The sequence below is a fragment of the Vulpes lagopus genome, chromosome X (assembly GCF_018345385.1).
Source record: "Vulpes lagopus strain Blue_001 chromosome X, ASM1834538v1, whole genome shotgun sequence".
Lineage (NCBI taxonomy): Eukaryota > Metazoa > Chordata > Mammalia > Carnivora > Canidae > Vulpes > Vulpes lagopus.
In genome coordinates this window covers 71,298,625-71,317,797 of record NC_054848.1, presented here as the reverse complement: position 1 = coordinate 71,317,797, position 19,173 = coordinate 71,298,625, and the positions used below count along the sequence as shown (strand labels likewise).

Below are 19,173 nucleotides of genomic sequence, written 5' to 3'. Positions count from 1 at the left end.
CTCCTTCTGTCTTCTTTTAGACACCTTCCAAAGCTTTAAAATGTTAGAAATATATATATTTTAGATTTCATAATAATTAATTGGACTAGGTTTCACATAACCACTTCACTTTGCTGTCATTAATGAAAGTGCTTCAATAGAACAGTATTTCAAAAAGAATATAAAAGGAATTTGTGGGATCAATGTAGCCATTAGGAATTTTGATAGAAAAATTGGGCTTTTCTTTTTCACTTATTGGCATCACATAGAGAGAATGACAAGTCTATGCTGAAATTATTTTTCTCACAGTCACAGAAATAGACAACTGTTAAACTATTGGTTAGATTATCTAGGAGATTAATCTCATATAGGTATTAAGGTAGTAATTAATCTCCTACCTTATGAATAAAGGTTTATTGTATGCAATCAATTGAAATATGTTTTGGTGAAGCACATTGTGTATACCAAGAAGTTGTGATTCAGCAGCTTATTACATCATTTAAAAATATTAACTTTATTTAATTTTTTGGTTAAGATTATAAAGAATTTATAAAAACTTTTGTTCTATACATAGAGAAGATTATATACCGATGTAATATTCTACTTTGTAAACTGGGTTAAAAAGATGATTCTCTTAGAAGTTCAGAGTGGTATTTAATATTTTCCTTTTTATTAAAAAATGTGGCTTAATTTAGAAAGCTAATTGAGAAAAGATTTTAATTTTGGAAAACAAATTTCCTTAACTATTTCAGATGTATGTGTGAAAGTGAGGTAATTTTAGGACAGACATTAATTTTAATGAAACACAAACACACACAGGCATCTCTTTATTATTTTTATTTTATTTTATTTTATTTTATTATTTTATTTGTTCACCATGATAAGTGTACTTTTTAATCCCTATCATCTATTTCACCCATCCTGCCACCCACTCCCCCTCTGGTAACCCTCACTTTGTTCTTTATAGTTGAATCTTTTCTTGAGGATGAGTTAAGATGATGGAGTAGTAGGAGGACCTTATGCCTGCCTCATCCTTCGAACATGGTGAGATAATTTTCAAATCATTCTGAAGACCCAGGAATTTGATCTGAGGACTGAGAGAACAAACTGCACAAGAAAATGGAGAAAAAAAGGCCATATTATGGAAGGTAGGAGGTGTGGTGATGTGATTTGTGGAAAAAAAGAATCATGAGCACTGTGGAGGGGAGGGAGCCTTGATCACAGAGGTAAGAGAGAGGAAGAGAAGGGATTGCATAAGAAAAACACTTCCCCAAAACCACTGAAAGGGAAAACAAGAGGGGCTGATTATCACAAGTTTTTACATGAAGCAATTTGAGCCTGGTGTGCTCAGGGGTGTTCCTGTGAAGAAGGGGAGCAGAAGCCCAAGAGTGGACAATCTACTCTGAGAATCTCCTAGGTGACACACAGAAAGACAGTCATCCTTCTTGGAGTGCATTTGAAAAAGGCAACATTACCTCTCAGGGTATAACAGAGCCAGCATGCACAATTGAGCTACCCCTCTCCTTAGCATATGAACAGAGACACCTGCTGTGGGCAGCTACTGGATGTCAGCTGTTCACTATGCTTTACCTTAAAATCCAAGCACCTGTGTGATCATACAACTGCTTTTCTGGGACAAACCAGTACCAGACACATTGCCATGAGACCCTCCCTCATTGGATCAGCATGGGACAACACCACACCAATTCATTAAAATTTAGAGTTTTAAAACAAAGCCATGTGCCTGAGATAAAACACAGGAGCCCTGTGCCACCACCACTGGGTGGGCAGATGGTGTGGACACAGAGTGATGGTAGGGATCTGACAGTGGCCCAGGACACAAGAGAGGAGACTATTCGTTCTTCTGTGAGGCTCCATTAAATGTGACAGGTGTGAAATTCCCTCTCTGGAGAAGACAACAGGCCAATGCCATTTTCAGCCCTTCAATCAGTATAGAGAGATATCAGCAAGAAGCACAGCATACACACTTGAGGCTTGAAGTGATTACACCAAGCCCTGCCCACTGCACTCTGGAGGTGCCTTTTTGAAATTTAAATTTAATTTGCCAAAATATTCTATAACAAACACCCAATGCTCAACTCATCAAGTGCCCTCCTTTGTTTCTGTCACCCAGTTAACCTATCACCCCACCCTCCTCACCTTATGCAACCTTTGTTCATTTCCCAGAGTTAGGAATCTCTCATGGTTTGTCTTCTTCTTTTTTTTTTTTTAAATTTACATATTTTTTTTAATTGGAGTTCAATTTGCCAACACATAGCATAACATCATGGTTTGTCTTCTGCTCTAATTTTTCCCCATTCAGTTTCCCTCCTTTTCCTTAATGTCCCTTCAATATTTCTTATATTCCACATGAGTGAAACCATATGATAACCAATTTGTAGAATTCTCTTACTTCCCTCCCCATAATACCCTCCAGTTCCATCCACGTTGAAGCAAATCATAGGTAACCGTCTTTTCTAATGGCTGAGTAATATTCTATTGAATATATAGACCACATCTTCTTTATCCATTCATCTGGCAAAGGACATCATGGCTCCTTCCACAGTTTGGCTATTGTGGACATTGCTGCTATGAACTTGAGGTACAAGTGTCCTGTTGATTCACTACATCAGTATCTTCGGGGTAAATATCCAGTAGTGCAATACCTGGGACATAGGATATCTCTGATTTTAATTTATTTTTAGGTATTTATTTATTCATTCATCAGAGACACACAGAGAGAGGCAGAGACATAGGCAGAGGAAGGACAGGCTTTCCGCAGGTAGCCCAATGTGGGACTCAATCCCAGAAACCCTAGATCATGAACAGAGCCAAGGGACGATGCTAAACCACTGAACCAAACATCTGTGCATCCATTTTGAATGTATTGAGGAAACTCCACACTGTATTCCGGAATGGCTCCACTAGCTAGCATTCCCACAGATAGTGCAGGCTGGTTCCTCTTTCTTCACATCCTCAAAAACATTTGTTGTTTCTGGTCTTGTTAATTTTAGCCATTCTCACCTGTGTAAAGTGGTATCTCATTGTGATTTTGCTTTGTATTTCCCTGATGCCAAGTATTTTTCAATGTGCTTGTTGGCCATGTGTAGGTCTTCTTTGGAGAAACGCCTGTCCGTGTTTTCTGCCCATTTCATGACTGGATTGTTTGTTTCTTGGATGTTGAGTTTGATAAGTTCTTTATAGATCTTGAATACTAGCCCTTTATCTGATATGTCATTTGCAAATATCTTCTCCCATTCTGTAGGTTGTCTTTTAGTCTTATTGACTGTTTCAATTGCATGGATTCTTGTCACATTTAGATCTTTCAACCATTGAAATGTGTTTATCTCTATGTGGAATGCAAGAAATAGTCCAGTTTCATTCTTCTACATGTGGCTGTCCAATTTTCCCAAAACCATTTATTGAAGAAACTGTCTTTTTTCGAGTGGATATTCTTTCCTGCTTTGTTGAGGATGAATTGGCCATAGAATTGAAGGTTGATTTCTGGCTTGCCTATTTTGTTCCATTGATCTATGTGTCTGATTTTAGGCCATTACCATAGTGGCATGATCACAACTTCATAATACTGCTTGAAGTAAGACATTGTGATGTCCCTAGCGTTGGTTTTCTTTTTTTTAACATTCTTCTGGCTATACGTGGTCATTTCTGGTTTCATACAAATTGTTGGATTATTTGTTCAATCTCTGGGAAAAAAGTCCATAGTATTTTGGTAGGAATTGCACAGAACTATAATTACTCTGGGTAACTCAGACATTTTCACAATATTTATTCTTCCAATCTATGAGCCTGGAAAGTTTTTCCATATCTTTTCATCTTCCTTGATGAAAGCTACAGAGCATTCTTTCATAAATGTTCTGTAGTTATTATAGTATAGATCCTTTACCTCTTTGGTTAGGTTTATTCCTAGATATCTTATGGTTTGGGGTGCAATTGAATATGGGATTGATTCTTTAATTTCTCTTTCTTCAGTCTCATTGTTAGTGAATAGAAATGCAACTGATTTCTGTGCACTGCTTTTGTATACTGCCACATTGCTGAATTGCTGTGTGAGTTCAAGCAATCATGAGGTAGAGTCTATTGGGTTTTCTATATGCAGAATCATGTTATCTATGAAGAGGGAGAGTTTGACTTCATCATTGCCAATCTGAATACCTTCTAATTCTTTTTTTTGTCTGATTGCTGAGTCTAGGACTTCTAGTATTATGTGGAATAGCAGTGGTGAGAGTGGGCATCCCTATCGTGTTCTTGATCTTAGGAGAAAGGTTCTTGGTTTTTTCCCATTGAGAATGATATTTGTTGTGGGCTTTTCATAGGTGGCTTTTAAGATGCTGAGGAAAGTTTCCTCTATCTCTATACTTTGAAGAGTTTTGATCAGGAATGGAAGCTGTATTTTGTCAGATATTTTCTCTGCATCTATTGAGAGGATCATGATTCTTGTTTTTTCTCTTATTGATGTGATCTATCACGTTGATTGTATTACGAGTGTTGAACCAGCCTTGCATCCCGGGAATAAATCCCATTTGAACGTGGTGAATAATCCTCTTAATGTACTGTTGGATCCTATTGGCTAGTATCTTGGTGAGAATTTTTGAATCTATGTCCATGAGGGATATTGGTCTGCAATTCTCCTTTTTTGGTGGGGTCTTTGTCTGGTTTTAGGATCAAGATAATGCTGGCCTCATAGAATGAGCTTGGAAGTATTCCCTCCATTTATATCCTTTGAAACAGCTTTAGTAGAATAGGCCTTATTTCTATTTTAAATATCTGGTAGAATTCACCTGGGAAGCCATCTGTCCTGGACTTTTGTTTCTTGGGAGGATTTTGATGACTACTTCTTCAGAGGGTTTTGATGACTGCTTCAATTTCCTCACTGGTTACTGCCCTGTTGAGGTTTTCTATTTCTTCCTGTTTCAGTGTTAGGAATTTTTGGTTTCCAGGAATGTTTCCATTTCCTTTAGATTGCCTAATTTGTTGGCATATAGTTGCTCATAATGTGTTTTTAAAATTGTATTTCCTTGATAATTGGTTTTGATCTCTCCTCTTTCACTCATGATTTTTATTAATTTGAGTCTTTTCTCTTTTCATTTTAATAAGGCTGACTATGGGTTTATCTATCTTATCAATTCTTTCAAAGACCAGCTACTGGTTTCATTGATCTGTCTCTATTTCATGGAATTGTGCTCTAATCTTTATTATCTCTCTTCTTCTGCTTGTTTTAGGCTTTATTTGTTGTTCTTTCTCCAGTTCCTTTAAGTGTAACATTAGCTTGTGTATTCGAGATTTTTCCAATTTTTTGAGGAAGGCTTGTATTGAGATTTATTTCCCTCCTAAGACTACATTTGCTGTATCCCAAATATTTTAAATAGTTGTACTTCCATTTTTCCATGAATCTTTTTAATTCTTCTCTAATTTTCTGGTTGATCCATTCATCTTTTAGTAGGATGCTCCTTAAGCTCCAAGTGTTTGAATTCCTTCCAAATTTCTTCTTGTGATTGAGTTCTAGATTCAAAGCACTGTGGTCTGAAAATATGCAAAGAATAATACCAATCTCTTGGTATTGGCTGAGACCTGATTTGTGACTTAGTATGTGGTCTATTCTGAAGAAAGTCCCATGTGCACTTGAGAAGGATGTGTATTTGGTTGCATTGGGATGGAATGCTCTGCATAGATCTGAAATTGTTTTGGTCCAGTGTGTCATACAAGGCCCTTGTTTCTTTGGTCATATTTTGCTTAGTAGCTCTTTCCTTTGCTTAGAGTGTTGTGTTGAAGTCCCCTACTATTAAGGTATTATTACCTATGCCTCCCTTTACTTTTTTTAATAATTGATATACTTGGCTCTTCACGCATAAAGAGCATAAGTATTCATAATCGTTATGTCTTCTCATTGGATAGACCCTTTAAGTATGATATAGTGTCACTCTTCATTTCTCAGTGCAGTCCTTGGTTTAAAATCTAATTTATCTGATATGAAGATTGCTACCCCAGGTTTCTATGGAGGACGATTTGCATGGTAAATGGTTCTTCACCTCCATCATTTTCAGTCTGGAGATGTCTTTAAGTCTAAAATGAGTCTCTTGTAGACAGCATATAGGTGGATCTTGATTTTTTTACATAATCTGATACTCTGTCTTTTAATTGAATCACTTATCCAATTCATATTCAGAGTAATTATTGAAAGATATGAATTTAGTGTTATACTATTACCTATACAGTCCCTGTTTCTGAAGATTGTTTCTTTGGGGTCCCTTCTTCACTTACAGAGTTCCCCTTAATATTTCTTGCAGAACCAGTTTTGTGGTCACATATTCTTTCAGTTTCTGTCTATCCTGGAAGCCCTTTATCCCTCCTTCTATTCTGGATGACAGCCTTGATGAATAAAGTATTCTTGACTGCACATTTTTCTTGTTTAATATCCTGAGTATATCATGCCAGCCTTTTCTGAGCTGCCAGGTCTCCGTGGATAGGTCTGCTGTTAATCTGTTATTTCTCCCCCATATAAGTTAGGAATCTCTTGTCTCGAGTTGCTTTTAGGATTTTCTCTTTATCTCTTACATTTGCAAGCTTCACTATTATATATAGTGGTATTGATCAGTTTTGTTGATTCGGGCAGGGTTTTTATCTATCTCTTGGATATGAATGCCTGTTTCCCCAGATTAGGGAAGTTCTCAGCTATTTTTTTTTTTCAAATTTACTTTGTGGTCCTCTCTCTCTCAACAACTTCTGGAATCTCAATAAGACTAATATTATTCCTTCTCATACTATCATTTATTTCCTGAAGGCTCTCCTCATGGGTTCTTAATTGTTTTTCTTTTTTCCTCAGATTCCTTCTTTTCCATCAACTTGTCTTCTATGTCACTCACTCTCTTGTCTACCTCTTTAATCCTAGCAGTTAGAGCATCCAGTGTAGACTACATCTCTGTTAAAATATTTTTTATTTTGGCCTGATTAGATCTCAATTCTGCAGTAAGAGAATCTCTGTAGTCCATTATGCTTTATTCAAGAGACATCAGTATTTTTATAATTTTACTCCTGAATTGTATCTCTGACATGTTACTGAAATACATATCCATTAGATGTGTGGCACAGAGTACTACTTCTGGTTCTTCCTTTTGTGGTGAATTCTTCATTCTAGTCATTTTGTCCAGTGCAGAATGACTGTATGATTGAGCAGAGTCAAAATATCAACCACAACCTAAGTATAATATATCCTTGGCAATTCCAAAAAAGTCATGGACCACAAAATAAAAGAAAAAAAAGACTATGAAAGTGAAAAAGAAATTTTTAAAAAATGGTAATTTTTCTTTAAAGGGTGGAGAGGAAATGGTGGGGGAGAGAGAATATAGTCTCACAGAGTGGACCACCAGGGTTATCCTTTTGTTTCTGAATGTATTTTGTTCTGTATCTTAGAAGGTGCTAAATTCCAAAATTTACATAAAGCATCAAATCTTATATAGAGACAGAACAGCAACCCCCAAAACAGAAATAAGATAAACGTGGGGGGGGGGGGGGTGGAATGGGAAGCCAAAAAAACTTAAAAGCAAAGAGTTGTTGGTCGCAGGTTTAAGCCTCATGATGATTCTGAGACTTGTCTTACTGCTGCTTTGAGAATCCGAAGGAACTGAAGACTAAATTCACATGATTTTACTGTAACAGGCAGAGCATACACTTTGTATTTAAAAGATAATCTTCAACTTGGAATGTGAAGTGTCTTATTTTACATTAGAAACAACAGAAACACTCCAAAATGAATGCTAGTTTGAGGGATTTTTTTTTAAAACTAAAAACTCAACCGGTTTCTACTTGTCAGATAATGGTTTCATTAAAGATATTTAATAAATCATTATACACTCTTTCAAAAAAAATAAACAAACAAAAAAAAACAAAAACAAAAACAAAGAGTTGATAAAATATTGTAGTTAAAGCCAGGAAAGAGAAAAAATGTAGTAAATTTTTAGCCCAAAAGTCAAACAAATCATAAGGATAAAACCTTGAGTTCTATATACTATTTTCCCTCAGTTCTGGAGCTTTCTAGTGCTGCTTAGTAAACTTTCTGTTCCTCTGTTTTTTCAGCTGTTCTTCTGAGGGAGGGGCCTAGCTGCACTGATCTCAAGTGTCTGTGCCTGGATGGAAATGCTCTTGCCTGGTGGCTGGGCTCCTTATAAAGTTGTTGTCCTGTGAGGACTTTGTTCCCTGGAGGGCACACCTCTCCCAGTGAGAGGAGAGAGAAAAAAAAAGAAGAATAAAAGAAAATGGCTGCAGCCAGAGCTCCAGCTCTGGAGCCAAGAGCTTCCTACACACCGAACTGTAGTCTCTCAATGCACACTGGCTTAGATCATCCTGGGAGCAGATGTGGGGGCACTGATTTGTACAAATTGAAGGGCACCTAGTAGCAGGATAGTTTTTCCTGTCTCGTGCCATCCCCAGTTCTGCCTATTCCATAGGGTGTGGAGGATAACCCACTTCTGTCCACTGTCAGGCCCTGAGACTGAAGGGGCTCAGTTGCTGGACTAAGAATCTGGTTGGCCTTTCCCAGATACCCCAAGAGGGTTGCTGGATTGCAGCTCTTTACCATGATCCAACCAGGGTTAGCAGTGAGCTTTCTCCCAAGTGCCACTATTCTTATGGTGTCTCTGGGAATATTGAGACTTCACTGCCCCTCTCCTTTGATTCTGCCCTATTTCCCCACTGAGCACTTTTCAGTCAGGGAAGACTCTTTCAGGCGCAGATTTCTAAAGCTCCCAATTGTGCTGCACTGCTTTCCTGCAACAGTTTTGCCAGGATCCCTCCTTCACTGTTTATCTTCCAATATATCCCCTAGTTCCTCTTCTCCATCCTCCTACCTTTTAAAAAGTGATCACTTTTCTCTCTGTAGTGTTCCAGCTGCTCTCTCTTTACATCTCAGGTTGACTTCATAGGTGTTCAGGATGGTTTGAAAGTTATCTAGGTAAGTTTGGGGGACCAGATGAGATGAGGACCCCTACTCTTCTGCCATCTTGCCTCCTCCTGCAGGTACCTTTTTAAATAGGGCAAATGTGATTGAGAGTCAAAGCAGCAGCAGGCCCTTCCCCCAGAAGACCAACACAAACCCTCCACACACACCAGTTATACTGATCATAGAGTGCTGCAAAGCTTCAGATCTAGTGGAAATAGGACCAGGTACAGGTTTTCCTAACATACAAAAGATAGAAACCTAGATAAAATACTAAGACAGATGAGCTCATCCCAAAAGAAACATCAAGAGGTCATTACCAAGGACCAAATAAAAATAAATATAAATAATATGCCTGAACTAGATTTTAAAACAACAATTAAAAGGACACTAGCTGGGCTTGAGAAAAGCATAGAAGAAACCAGAGAGAACATTAGCATGGACATGAAAGACCCAAACACAGGTCAGGCCAAATAAAAAGCCTGAAATTAAAATAAAATTCTGCTATAACTGAGATGTAAAACTGACTGGATATGATGAACATAAAAATTAGAATAGGCAGAGGAATGAATAAGTGATATAGAAGATAAAATTATTGGGATCCCTGGGTGGCGCAGGGGTTTGGCGCCTGCCTTTGGCCCAGGGCGCGATCCTGGAGACCCGGGATCGAATCCCACGTCAGGCTCCCGGTGCATGGAGCCTGCTTCTCCCTCTGCCTGTATCTCTGCCTCTCTCTCTCTCTCTCTCTGTGTGTGACTATCATAAATAAATAAAAAAATTTTTAAAAAAGAAGATAAAATTATTGAAAATAAGATGAAAAGAAGAGGGAAAGTAAAATATTGCATCACAAATGTAGGCCTGAGAAATCAGAAATTCTGTAAAAGGATAATAACATTCATATCTTAGGAGTTTCTAAGAAGGCAGAGAAAAGGGAGTAGACTATTTATTTGAGCAAAGTGTAGCTGAAAACATCCCTAACTTGGGGAAAAAAACAGACATCCAAATGCAAAACACACAGAGAACTCTTATCAAAAGCCAGTCAACACCAAGGTATATGATAGTAAAGTTGGCAAAATACAGATATAAGAAAATAATCCTGAAATTAGCTAAGGAAAAGAAATCCTTAACCCACAAGGGAAGACAAATTAGATTAGCAGCAGATCTCTTCACAAAATCCTGGCAAACTACAAAGAATAGTATGATATATTCAACATTTCAAATAGGAAAAATATTCAGCCAAGAATATTTTATCCAGGAAGACTGTCATTCAGAATAGAAGGAGAAAGAGTTTCCCAGACAAACAAAAATTAAAAGAGTATGTGGCCATTAAACCTGCCCTCCAAGGAATATTAAAGACAACTCTTTCAGTGGGGAAGAAAGAGCAAAAGCAACAAAGACTAGAAAGAAAAAGAGAAAATCTCCAAAAATTATTTTGCAGGTAATATGATGGCACTAAATTTGTATCTATCAATAATCACTCTGAATGTAAATAGACTAAATGCTCCAATCAAAACACATAGGGTGCCAGAAAGGATTTAAAAAAAAATGACCTATCTGCTGCCTACAAAAGACTCATTTTACACCTAAAGACACCTACAGATCAAAAGTGACTGGATGGAGAAACATATATCATGCAAATGATGTCAAAAGAAAGCTAGAATAGCAATACTTATATCAGAACAACTAAATTTTAAATCAAATACTATAACAAGAGCTGAAGAAAGGCACCGTATCATAATATAGGGGCCTATGCAAAAATAGATCTAACAATTGCAAATATTCATGCCCTCAATTTGGGAGCACCCAAAGTTATAAAACAATAACAAACAAAAAGGAATTCACTCAACATAACACAATAATAGTAGGGGACTTTAACACCCCATTAACATCAATGAACTATTAATCTAAGCAGAAAATCAACAAGGAAACAAAGGCTTTGAATGACATGTCGGCCCAGATGGATTTCACAGATATATTCACAATATTTCATCCTAAGGCAGCAGAATATACATTCTTTTCAAATGCACATGGGAGATTCTCCAGAATAGATCACATACTTAGTTACAAATAGGCCTCAACAAGTACAAAAAGATTGAGATGATACCATGCACATATATTCTTACCACAACACTAGGAAACTGTGGATGACCAGGGACTAGCTGGAGTAACTGAACCAAACGAGGCCTGGACTTGCGTCCCTCATTCACTCAAAAGGCTCAGGAGCCTAAAGGGTGAATAGTTGGTAGACGCTTGAGAAAGGGCTTGAGCAATGGTTCTCAGGGCTCGCTTGTATGTGATCGCCCACATAACACAATAGATACAACTTATTCTGACCTGGTCATAAATGTAAATAAGGGTCTGTGCTGTCCTTGCTGGTCTGTTTACCATATCTAATATTCCTTTGAAGTATGCACATCTGGAGCAACAAGCTTATCTATTTACCAAGGTCTTCTGGCACCTGTGAGTCTGTCTTGCATGCTGAGAAAGGGGAACTTTGGAGGTTTCACAAACCTGCTAAAAATAAACACCTTCTTAGCTTTGTTTTGCTCATGCTATAAAATGTTGTAAACCCTTGAATAAAGCTGGCACTGCTTGGACATCATCCACTGTGTCCCTCCTGTCCCCATCTCTTTACTTTTCTTTTATTTTCCTCATCCCCTTATCCTCGGGACCCTGATCTTGTTGCCGCAGCATGCGCAACATGAAATTTGAAGTCAACCACAAGAAAATCTTTGGAAAGACCACAAATACAAGGAGGTTAAAGAACATCCTACTAAGGAATGAATATGTCAATCAGGATATTAAAGAAGAAATTAAAAATACATGGAAGCAAATGAAAATGAAAAGACAATAGTCCAAAACTTTTGGGATGCAACAAAGGTGGTCCTAAGAGGGAAGTATATTACCACGCAGGTCTACCTCATGAAACAAAAAAGTCTTAAATATACAACCTAACCTTACAACTAAAGGCACTAGAACAAGAATAGCAAATAGTATAAAGCCAGCAGAAAAAATAATACAGATTAGAGCAGAAATAAATGATAAGAAACAAACAAAACCAGTAGAACAGATCAATTAAAATAAGAGTTGATCTTTTAAAGAATTAATAAAATTGATAAACTACCAGCCAAACTCATCAGACAGAAAAAAGACCTAAATAAATAAAATCACAAGTGAGAGAGGAAAAATCACAACAAATATTGCAGAAATACAATTACAGGAGAATGTTATGAAAATTATAGGCTGACCAGTGGAGCTATTTGGAAGAAATGGACAAATTCCTAGAAACATACAAACTACCAAAACTGAAACAGGAAGAAATAGAAAATTTGAACAGACCCATAAACAACAAAGAAATTGAATCAGTAATTAAAAACCTCCCAAAAAACAAAAATCTAGGACAAGGTGGTTTCCCAGGGGAATTCTACAAGAAGGCATATAAAGAAGAATTAATATCTATTCTTCTCAAACTATTCCAAAAACTAGAAACGGAAGGAATACTTCCAAACTCATTCTAGAAGACCAGCATTACCTTGATTCCAAAACTAGACAAGCACCCACTAAAAAGTAGATTTACAGGCCAATATCCCAGATGCACATGATGGATGCAAAATTCTCAACAAGATACTAGCAAATCAAATCCAACAGTACATTAAAAGAAGTATTCACCATGATCAAATGGGATTCATTCCGGGTCTGCAGGGGTTGTTCAATATTTGCAAACCTAACAATATGACACACCAAATTAATATCAGAAAGGATACAAACCATATTATCCTAACAATAGATGTAAAAAAAGCATTTAACAAAATATGGTATCCATTCATGATAAAAATCCTCAACAAAGTAATGAGAGAGTGAACATATCTCAACATCATAAAGGTCATATATGAAACATCCACAGCTAATATATTCAATGGGGAAGAGCCAATAATTTTTCCTCCACAATCAGGAATAAGACAGGCATGTCCACTCTCACCACTATTATTTAACATAGTATTGGAAGTCCTAGCCTCAGCAATCAGACAACAAAAAGAAATAACAAGCATCAAAATAGGCAAATGAGAAGTCAAACATACCCTATTTGCAGATGACATTAGACTCTATAGAGAAAACTCAAAAGACTCCACCAAAAATTTGCTAGAACTGATCAACAAATTTAGAAAAATCACAGGGTATAAAATCAACATGCAGAAATCTGTTGCATTTCTATATACCAATAATGAAGCAGCAGGAAATCAAGGAATCAATCCCATTGACAATTACACCAAAAACCATAAGACACCTAGGAATAAACCTAACCAAAGAGGTAAAGCTCTGCAACATGAAAACAATAGAACACTGAAGACAGAAATTGAAGATGACACAAAGAAATGGAAAAATATTCATGTTCAGGGATTTGGAAGAAAAATTATTGTTGACTACCCAAAGCTATCTGCAGATTTAACGCACTCCCTATCAAAATACCAACAACATTTTTCGTAGAACTACAACAAATAATCCTAAAATTTGTATGGAACCACAAGACACCGGATAGCCGAAACAATCCTGAAAAAGAAAAAGTAAAGCAAGAAGGAACCCAATTTTGGACATCAAGCTATATTACAAAGCTGTAGTAATCAAGGCAGTATGGTACTGGCACAAAAACAGACACTGATCAACAGAACTGAATAGAACACCCATAAATGGACCCACAACTATATGGTCAACTAATATTTGACAAAGAAGGAAAGAATATTGAATGGAAAAAAATACAGTCTCTTCAACAAACAGTGTTGGGGAAACTAGATAGCAACATGGTACCACTCTCTTACACTACACAAAAAAATAAATTCAAAATGGAGGAAAGACCTCAATGTGAAACCATTAAAATCCTAGAGGAGAACACAGGCAGTAACCTCTTTGACCTCAGCCACAGTAGCTTCTTATCAGACACATCGCCAGAGGCAAAGGAAACAATAGCAAAAATGAACTCTGGGGCTTCATCAAGATAAAAAAACTTTTGCACAGTGAAGGAAACAACAAAAACTAAACAACAAAAAAATTAAAAGGCAGCCTAGAGAATGGGAGAAGATACTTGCAAATGACATTTCTGATTTAGGGTTAGTATCCAATATCTGCAAAGAACTTATTGAACTTGATACACAAAAACCAAATAATCCAGTTAAGAAATGGACAGAGGGCACGAATAGACATTTTTCCAAAGAAGACACCCAGATGACCAACAGACACATGAAAAGATGCTTAACATCACTCATCATCAGAGAAATACAAATCAAAACCACAGTGAGATACCGCCTCACACCTGTCAGAACGGTGTGATACCACCTCATACTTGTCAGAATGGCTAAAATTAACAACACAGGGAACAACCATTGTTGGCAAGGATGTGGAGAAAGGGGAACCCACTTACACTGTTAGTGAGAATGCAAACTGCTGCAACCAATCTGGAAAACAGTATGGACGGTACTCAAAAATTTCAAAACAGAACTACCTTATGATCCAGCTATTGTACTACTAAGTATTTACCCAAAGGATTCAAAAATAGAGATTTGAAGTGGTACATGCACCCTGATGTTTACAGCAGCATTATCAACAAGGCCAAATTATGAAAAGAGTTCAAATGTCCATCAACTGGTGAATGGATAAAGAAGTTGTATACACAATAGAAGATAAGCCTTCAAAAAGAATGAAATCTTGCCATTTGCAACAATATGGATGGAGGTAGAGTGTATTATGCTAAGCAAAATAAGTCAGAGAAAGACAAATACCATAAGATGCCACTCATATGTGGAATTAAAGAAACAAAACAGATCAACATACGGGAAGAAAAAAGAGAGGGAAGCATCCTAAAGAGATTCTTAACTATAGAGAACAAACTAAGAGTTGATGGAGGGGTAGTATGGGGGAGGTGGACTAAATGTGTGACAGATATTAAGAAGGGCACTTATAGTATTGAGCACTGGGTGTTATTTATAAGCGATGAATTACTAAATTCTATTCCTGAAACCAATATTACACTATATGTTAACTAACTAGAATTGAAATAAAAATCTGGAAAAAAAAAAGGGCAGCCTGGGTGACTCAGAGGTTTGACGCCAACTTTAGCCCAGGGCATGATCCTGGAGACCCAGGATCGGGTCCCATTTTGGGCTGTCTGCATGGAGCCTGCTTCTCCCTCTGCCTGTGTCTCTGCCTTTCTCTCTCTCTCGTCTCTCACGAATAAATAAATAAAATCTTTAAAAAAAACTTGAAAAAATAAAAATAAGTAATAATACTAAGATAATTCAGAATATGGAAGAGTAGGTAAATATTATTTTTGGAAAAGTGGGTGAATATTTTAATATACTAATAACATAGCATATTGTTTTATATGCTAGATTATAAAAATTTTATTTGTGAGGTCCTAGGAATCAACAATCTTCTCTGTAAGAAGACTGAAAGAAAAAAATTAAAGATAATTTTATACTGTGTAATTTCTTATATTGTATTCTTTGAGTTGATTTTTATGCCAATTTTTAAATTGGATTATTTGGTTTTTGAGTGTTGAATTGTGTGCGTTCTTTATGAATTTTAGATACTAACCCTTTACCACATATGTCATTTGCAAATATTTTGTCCCATCCAGTAAGTTGCATTTTAGTTTTTTGTTTATTGTTTCCTCAACTGTGTAGAAACTTTATATTTTGATGTAGTCCTGATACTTTATTTTTGCTTTTGTCTCCTGTGCTTCAGGAGTCATATCTCTAGTAAGAAATTGCTACAGTCAATGTCAAAGTGGTTATTGCCTGTGTTATCCTAATGGATTTTCACTGTTTCATATCTCACATTTAGGTCTTTAACCCAGTTTGAGTTTATTTTTGTATATGATGCTAAGAAAGTGGTCCAGTTTCACTCTTTTGTATATTGCTGTTTAGTTTTCTCAACACCATTTATTTAAGAGACTGTCTTTTTTCCTTTGTATATCCATTTCTCCTTTTTTTGAAAATTAATTGACCATATAATTGTGGGTTTATTTCTGAGTTTTCTATTGTATGCTATTGATGCATTTGCCTATTTTTATTCCAATAATATATTGCTTTAATTACTACCACTTTGTAATATAGCTTGAAGTCAGGAATTGTGATACTTCCACAATTTTTCTTTTTTCTTTTTCAAGATGGCTTTGGCTATCCAGGGTCTTTTGTGGTTCCATACAAATTATAGGATTATTTGTTATAGTTCTAAGAAAAATGCTGTTGGTATTTTGATAAGGAGTGCATTAAATCTGCAGATAGCTTTGGGTAGTAGACTCATTTTAACAATAATTTTTCTTCCAAATCCATGAACATGGAATGTTTTTCCATTTCTTTGTATTGCCTTGAATTTTTTCATCAGTGTTTTATAGTTTTCAGAGTATAGGTCTTTCACCTTTTTGGTTAAGTTTATTCTTAGATATTTTATTGTTTTTGGTGTAGTTGTAAATTGTATTGCTTTCTTAAATTCTCTTTCTGTGGCTTCATTATTAGTGTATAAGAATGCAACAGATTATTGCACATTGATTTTGTATCTTGTGATTTAACTGAATTCATTTATCAGTTCTAAAATTGTTTTATGACAAATACCCACCATCTGTTTTGACGTGGATGGAACTGGAGGGTATTATGCGGAGTGAAATAAGTCAATCGGAGAAGGACAAACAGTATATGGTCTCATTCATTTGGGGAATATAAAAAATAGTGAAAGGGAATAAAGGGTAAAGGAGAAAAAATGAGTGGGAAATATCAGAAAGGGAGACAGAACATGAAAGACTCCTAACTCTGGGAAATGAACCAGGGGTGGTGGAAGGGGAGGTGAGCAGGGGGTGGGGGTGACTGGGTGACGGGCGCTGAGGTGGGCAATTGATAGGATGAGCCCTGGGTGTTATTCTGTATGTTGGCAAATTGAACACCAATAAAAAATAAATTTATGAAAAAAAATTGTTTTAGGTGGAGTATTTAAGTTTTTCTATATCTAGTACTATGTCCTTTATAAATATTGAGAACTTTACTTCTTCATTACCAATGTTCATGCCTTTTAATTCTTTCTGTTATCTGATGACTCTGGCTAAGATGTCCAGTACTCTGTTGAATAAAAGCAGTGAGAGTGAACATCCTTGTCATGTTCCTGAACTTAGACAGAAAGCTCTATTTTTCACCATCGAGTATGAAGTTGACTGTAGGTTTTTCATATAAGGCTGCTATCTTGTTGAGGTATATTCCCTCTGGACTTATTTTGTTGAGGGTTTTTATCATAAATGGATGTACTTTGTCAAATTATTGTACTTTGTCAAATGATTTTTCTGCATCTATTGAAATGATCATATGGTTTTTATCCTTTCTCTTATTGATGTGATGCATCATATTGATTTCTTTGCAAATATTGAAGCACCCTTGCATCCTGGGAACAAATACCACTTAATCAAGGTCTATGATTTCCTTAATGTATCATTGGATTTGCTTTGCCAATATTTTGTTGAGGAAACACAGACATAGACACACAGAGTATGTCTTGAAGTCCAACAAGACTTCCTTTCAAAAAAAATCATTGATTCCACTAGTTTTTAAGAGTACCATAGAATAAATAAGCAGATGCCACCTCTACAGGTGGGTAGCAATTCAAAATATGACTCTTTACCTATTCAGAAACATAACGTTGAGCACGTTTTTATGAAGAATTTATCCCTCCTCACTATTGAAATTGAAGTGAAATTGAAGTGAAAATTACAAATAGACCAATAATGAAAAAGCACAGAGTTGAATCCCTTGACTAATAATAAAAAAGACAGCTGGTATAGCAAAATCAACTTTATGTAAGGACAGGAATTGCCATTTGTGACTAGATTATGGGTAGTCAAAAAATAAAACATTTTGTTTCCCTTCATTCTAGTGTTTCCTCAGGACTTTTGCAAAAAAGAGCTTTACCTTTTGTGTTCTCTTCCTTTCTCAGATTTTCTTCTCCACACAGCCAAAGAATTTTGATAATGAAGCCAAGTATGGTAAAGTTAAAAGGAAAAAAAAGAAATAGCTAGTGTTTTGAAATAGAAAAATAATCTATATTCTGTTTTGTTTTTTAATAAAGCTCAGTAAATACCTTCCAAAGATATCCTGTGGTTTATACAGAAATAAGAAGATTATATCCACCTGTAGTAGTTTTTTAAGCAAGTATAAATCAAAAGTCACAATTCCATGAACCTATGTTCCCACTACCTACACAAATAAATATTACTTCACAAAAGCCCCCTTATATTCTTTCCCACATCCTTCTTCCTTAAAGTTAACTATTATCATGAGTTCTACCACCATAGGTAAGTTTTGTATCTTTTTGACTTTTATATAAATGAAATAAAAAACTATGTATTATTTTTGTCTAATATGTTTTACTCACTATTCTGTTTTGTAATGCAGCCACGTTTGTTGCATGTATAAGTAATATGTTCATTGTCATTGCTGTATAGTATTCCTTTTTATGACTTTCTCAGAATTTATTTATTTTTTTAACGTTCTTAGTTTATTAATCCTCTCATGAAAAATCTGCACAATCACCACAGATAAAGCCACTGCAGAATCTTTACTCTTTCTGTTGTCCAATCTCCAGCTCACTTCTTTTTGCCAGCACCAATGTTGGCTTTTGCAGTCCACCTGACTTTCTTCATTCTGTTTTTGCATTCTTTGTGCTGTTTTCTTGAAGTCTTTTTCTTCTCATACAGGCCATGCCTTGCAAGTCTATGTGTGGGTTCATTTTTCTTTGCATAATCCAAGGAATCATAAATCATGCCAAAACTAGTTGTCTTGCCACCACCAAAATGGGTTCTGAATCCAAATCCAAATATGACATCTGGTGTGGTCTTGTACATTTTGGCTAGTTTTCCCTGAATTTCTGTCTTAGGTACTTTGCTTTCCCGGGGTGAAGAACATCAATGACCATCTGTTTCCGCTGAAGCAGTCGGTTGGTCATGAACTTCCTGGTCTGGATAGGTACTGTGTCATTCATGATGGAGGCCGAGCTTCAAGTAGCCAGGGAGGATCAGAATTTATTAATGTTACGTTGATGGGTGTTTTACATGCACCAGTTTTGTCTTTTATGAATGGTGTTGTTATGAACATTCTTAAACATTTCTCTTAGTGAACATACGTACCAATCTCTCAGGTATATATTCAAGAGTGAAATTGATGAGCCATAGTATAATCTCATGCTTGTCTTTAGTAGGTATTGCCTTTGGGGGC

At 36.2% G+C, this 19,173-nt stretch overlaps 2 pseudogenes; both read right to left on the bottom strand.

Moving 5' to 3' along the window:
- The window catches only part of LOC121482572, a 36,543-nt pseudogene extending 27,971 nt beyond the window's left edge, over positions 1-8,572 (bottom strand).
- Positions 8,573-18,438: 9,866 nt separating this feature from the next.
- On the bottom strand, positions 18,439-18,940 carry LOC121483338 (annotated as a pseudogene).
- Between the last annotated feature and the right edge of the window lie 233 nt (positions 18,941-19,173).